We start from the raw sequence: 5,627 nt of genomic DNA, 5'->3' as shown, positions 1-5,627 counted from the left end.
GGTGAGCTTTGGTTTGTCCCTGAAGGTGCATGCAATAAAGTCTTTAGGAAGTGACATCTTTCATGAAAATTTCTCTTTTTTTTAAGATTTTATTTATTTATTTGACAGAGAGAGACAGCGAGAGAGGGAACACAGGCAGGAGGAGTGGGAGAGGGAGAAGCAGGGAGCCTGATGTGGGGCTCGATCCGGGGCTCGATCCTAGGACCCTGGGACCATGACCTGAGCCGAAGGCAGACACTTAACGACTGAGCCACCCAGGCGCCCCTGAAAATTTCTCTTCTTACAAGGTCCCAAAACTTGTACCCTTGGAAGTGGCACCCAACCTACCACTAGGACTGCACTGACAAAACAAGTCCTTGGGGGTATACAGCAAAAAGCATGTCTATTGCTGTGTAGCTGCATAGTGTGCACAGATTTTAACTGCCAAAAATCAGGCAACTGTTTTACCCTTGTAGATGCAAAAAAGACCAAATTCTCCAGAAGTTCACTTGTGTCAAATCAAAATCATCAAAATGAAAACCCCTCTTTTTTTTACGTTAAAGATTAAATCTGGGTCAAATTAAATTTAAGGAATTTTATTATATCCTAGAAAAGCTAAAGTGACCCTATGGAATTACAAATGGGCATGGATAAAACAGTATTAGACAGCTTTTATAACTTGGCCATAAATTCAGGAAACACGGGTGAATATACATAATAAATGGTTTCTTGTTTTACCGTTATGATGTGTGATATGTTCCATGACATTACCTGATATGGTAAGTGTGTTATCCCTTGTGGTGATGCATAGTTCGTGTTGCAGTGAGTGTGGTGTAGTGATACATTTTCCCCAATCCTAGCAGAAGCACATTCAATGTGTTGTCTCGGTTGACTTCTCTCATTTTTACTAAATAAACCTTGAAGCACCTGGGTGGCTCAGTCGGTTAAGTGTCTGCCTTCAGCTCAGGTGGTGATCCCAGAGTCCTCAGATGGAGCCCCACATCGGTCTCCCTGCTCAGCAGGGAGTCTGCTTCTCCCTCGCCCTCTGCACCTCACCCCAATTAGTGCTAGCTCACTCTCTCTCAAGTAAATAAAATCTTTAAAAATAAATAAACCTATATCTTTAACATACTCCAGAAGAAGCAAGTAATCAGAGGGGTTCTGTCTGTAAAGTTGGTATATAATATAACATAAAATAACAATATGAATCTGTAAAAAAATAAAATAGTATCCTGTTTCCAAACTTTATGGCTACCCTTTATATAAAGGGGAACTGATAACTGATATTTAACTTTCCATTGGTCTCTAGCATTTGTCTTCATCCTACATGTAGGTAAAAGCCCAGTGAAATCAGCCATTATACTCACTTTTAAATTGTTGACTAACAAATTGTTCTTACCTTACTATAGTATCATCTTATAGATTCTAAGGCTATTTCTGTTTCCCTCTTTCCATTGGCTTTTGAAAGCCTGGAACAAAATGTATGTCCCATCTGTACAGAATCTTACTGCATACATTTTGAGAAGTAACCTCATTTCAAGATTCATTTTAACTTTCCTATGACATTTTCCCATTGTACTCATTTTCTTACCTACTTAAAACAAACTTGCTTTTCTCTTCACAAAGGTAATAAATATTCACTACATAAGATATGTAAAATACATATAAGAAAAAAGAAGAAAATAAAAATGATCAGTCCATTCACCACCTTTTTTTAGTTCTTAATATTTTGTCCTTTTCCCATGCATGCATGTATATGCATTTCTAAAAGTGGCTCATTTTCTACATTTTACACAATGCTTTCTGAATTTAACAATATATTTAACATCTTCAATAGAATTAAATACTATTCTACAACATCATTTTAAGTTGCATGTAAATTACATTTACCTACAAAATGGATATACTGTAATTTAACCAATTTCTTATTGTGTATTCATTTCCCATTCTTTGCCATTATAAACAATAGTGCAACATCGCTGCACATAGTGAATATAACTAAATATTTGCCCTCTCCTTTGATAATTTCCTTAAGATAAATTCCTAAGAGAATAATTAGGCAGAATGCAGAGTCTTAAGGCTTTATAGTGTATTGCCAATATTCCCTAACAAAAGATGGTACCAGCTAAGTACACACACAATGTCTAAGTAGCCCTTGTCCAACCCCCCTTACCAATAATGGGGTTGTCTTGGTTTGGTTTTCATTTTATCATTTTTACTCTATTAATTTTATAAGTCACCTTATGTCTTGACTAGAATATGTGGGATATAAACAATTAAAAATAAAAACAAAAAAATTCTAGTAAAATAAAAATCCATGTGGCACACATCTGAAAATCAGCTTAAGTAAGATGTTTCTAAACATTCATATCAAAAATTCCCTAAATGCATAAAAGTGTATGATTAGGGTTGTTGGTCCTTGCTGAAATTATTTGATGTCATGTGACTCCTCAATCTTCCCACACACCTGCCAAAAATAAAAGGTTCCAGGAAGGAAGTTCTGTACAAACTCAGACTGTTGTTAATCATATTCTTATTCACACACATGCACATACCAATAACAATCAGTTGATGGTTCACCAAGTTCCACAGCAAAATAAAAAGCAGACAAAGTGGGGCACATGGGTGGCTCAGTCAGTTAAGCAATGGACTCTTGATTTCGGCTCAGATTACGATCTCAGGGTCCTGAGATCTAGACTGAGCTCTCTGTCAGTCTCGTGCTGAGCATGGAGCCTGCTTAAGATTCTCTCACTCTCCCTCTCCATCTGCCCCTCCCCCCCAAAAATAAATAAATCTTAAAAAAAAAAGCAAAGCGTCAGAATTTATTTCATCCAGCCAGAGAAGGCATTTTATTGTGCACTTCTCAAAAAGAAAACGTAGTGTCATGACTTGTAATAATCCACTGTGGTCCAATCACCTTTGCCATCAATCACCTTATTATGTGTGCCAGTGTGTCCCAGGCTTTATAGAAGAAAATGACCTTACTGACCAACCATCAGATAAGCATGTACTTCGAGTTCTTTTGTAGCCTTCAGGAGTGGATTCGTACTATTCCATCCAAGTTCTTGCCTGGTTTCCTTTTTGATTAACTGGATAAAATTTCAATGTAGATACATAGCTATCAGCCTAGAACCAGTTAGAACAATCTGCCCAGTACCTGGAATGAAACATGCACCCTGGGCCTTATTAACATTATGTTCTGATGGATTGTACTGATGTACCCATACTGAAGGTATATGGTTTGGGAGGTGTAGTGAATTAAATAGTTTCCCCCCAAATCCACATCTACCTGGCACTTCAGAATGTGAATTATTTGGAATAGGGTCTTTACAGATGTAATTAGTTTCATTAAAATGAGGCCATGGGTCATAAAAAGAGGATTAGGAACGTCCTAAATCCAATAACTGATGTCCTTCTAAGAAGGCCATGTGAACACAGAGAGACACACAGGAAAAACACCATGTGAAAATAGAGATTGGAGTGATGGGTATCTACCAGCCAAGAAATGCCAAGTAACCACCAGAAGCGGGAAGAGAGGCATGGAGAGTAGATTCTCCTTCAGAGCCTCCTGAAGGCATCAAACTGCCAACACCTTGATTTTGGACTTCACCCTCCAGAATTGTGAGAAAATAACCTTTCTGTTGTTTTAAGCCACCCAGTTTGTCATACAAAGGTAAGAACATTACTACAAAAAGCATTTATAATAAGCTTTTATTGCAGTCTAGCTGTGGTCTGTGACCCGGTTGATTGCCAGGACTGACTGACTGATCTGGCATCTTAGCCCAGAGTTCCCTTTCTCTGAGAGCTCCGTGTGTGTTCTTCCCAAAGTGTCAATTCAATCAAAAAGAATGACATTTCCAAACTGACAAAGTCTATTCTTAGTCAAGATATATGGGGAGTTACAGTCCCTGCCTAGATCTTTCCAACAAGCATTGACATCCTTTTGCAAGTAAATGTAAGTTAGCCGAATCTGTTTTACAAAGTATCTCTCTCCCCCCGATATTTTATTATAGTATCAATAAACCCAGAGTTCTCTACTAGTTTCGTTCAGAAAACATACAAATTACGTAAGATTGCATGTATACAAGGCGGGCCGTAGGAGGAAGATGGTGGTGCAGTCGCGCGTTACCCAGGAGGAAATTAAGAAGGAGCCAGAGAAACCGATCGATCGGGAGAAAACGTGCCCGCTGCTACTGCGTGTTTTTAGCACCAATAACGGCCACCACCACCAAATGGACGAATTTTCCCGTGGAAACGTACCGTCCATCGAGCGGCAGAGCTACACTTGGATGAATGGGCAATTGTTTTTACAGATCCTAAAAGGCCTGGCTATAGGGTAAAGGAGATTGGCAGCACCATGTCTGGGAGGAAGGGGACTGATGACTCCATGACCCTGCAGTCACAGAAGTTCCAAACAGGAGACTATCTGGACATAGCAGTCACACCTCCAAATCAGGCACCAGCTCCTTCAGGCACATGAGACCATATTAAATTTTATTTACTATTTCTTGAATTATTTTTCATTCAGTTATGTAAAATAAATTCTTTTTCTTCCCCTCATCATTGCCATTAAGCCTTTAAAGTCTAAACAACTTGTAATGCATCTATCTAGGAATTAGATTTTACTGTGTTACGGTATGGATATTAATAGAAAGTCCATATGTTTCTAGTCCTTCTGTAAAATAAGAAGAAAAGTGCTCTTAGCATCCTTTGTAAAATTGTATTGTTAAATATATGTGTGCAATCAAAAAAAAAAGATTTCATGTATACAAGACTTGACCTTGAAATTCTAGTCACTTCAAAGACAAATCATATTTTCCTTGATCTTACAGCAGAACAGGTACCCTTTATGAATGAGTAAAACATAGAAGCTGGAAAATACTTAAATTTATTTTATTTATCCCACAAAGTAAGACTTTGGATGTTAAAGTGAAACTTCATGTCTGTGGAGAGGACCCAAGAAAATCAATCATATCTGTAGGAAACTCCATCAAGTACAAACCTTGTCCATTCCTTTATAGTACTTTTTTATGATTTTTCATAGTGTTTTTAAAGGAAATCTTGACGATCATTTTTATTTTTTAAAAAATCAACATTATATTGTTTTGGTTTTTTTAAGATTTTATTTATTCATTTGACACAGAGAGAGAGAGGGCACACAAGCAAGGGGAACAGCAGAGGGAGAGGGAGAAGCAGGCTCTCTGATGAGCGGGGAGCCGAATGCGGGGCTCAATCCCAGGACCTTGCTAGACTGGAGCTGAAGGCAGACACTTAACCGACTGAGCCACCTAGGCACACTAAGTCAACATTACATTGTAAAACAAAATGGAAACTGTTTTGGTCCCTACAGAGGTGGAAAACCAGTTACCTAAATAAATTATTTGTTGTTTATTATTATTTTATTTATTTATTTATTTATTGCTATTTATTGTTTAATAACAATAAATATTATAATATTTATATGATATAATGTGATATGATATAATAATATAAATTTATTATTTATTGTTTAGGGAAGAGATTCTGACCCCAGGTCAGCCTCTGAAGCATTCAGTGGACTTGGCTATGCTGAATTTAAGCTACTTTGAGAAGGATCTCTTAGTATACAGGACAGACATCAAATTTAACCAGAGAAACCTTTTACTCAG

At 37.6% G+C, this 5,627-nt stretch overlaps 1 pseudogene; it reads left to right on the top strand.

The window, feature by feature from the left end:
- The first annotated feature begins 740 nt into the window (after positions 1-740).
- On the top strand, positions 741-4,586 carry LOC112825471 (histone deacetylase complex subunit SAP18 pseudogene; annotated as a pseudogene).
- The last annotated feature ends 1,041 nt before the right edge of the window (positions 4,587-5,627 follow it).

This window comes from Callorhinus ursinus, unplaced genomic scaffold, assembly GCF_003265705.2.
Source record: "Callorhinus ursinus isolate GAN/ISIS: 27379988/994484 unplaced genomic scaffold, GSC_fseal_2.0 scaffold4, whole genome shotgun sequence".
Lineage (NCBI taxonomy): Eukaryota > Metazoa > Chordata > Mammalia > Carnivora > Otariidae > Callorhinus > Callorhinus ursinus.
Note: the sequence above shows the minus strand (reverse complement) of the source record. Positions and strands in the feature narration are given on the sequence as shown.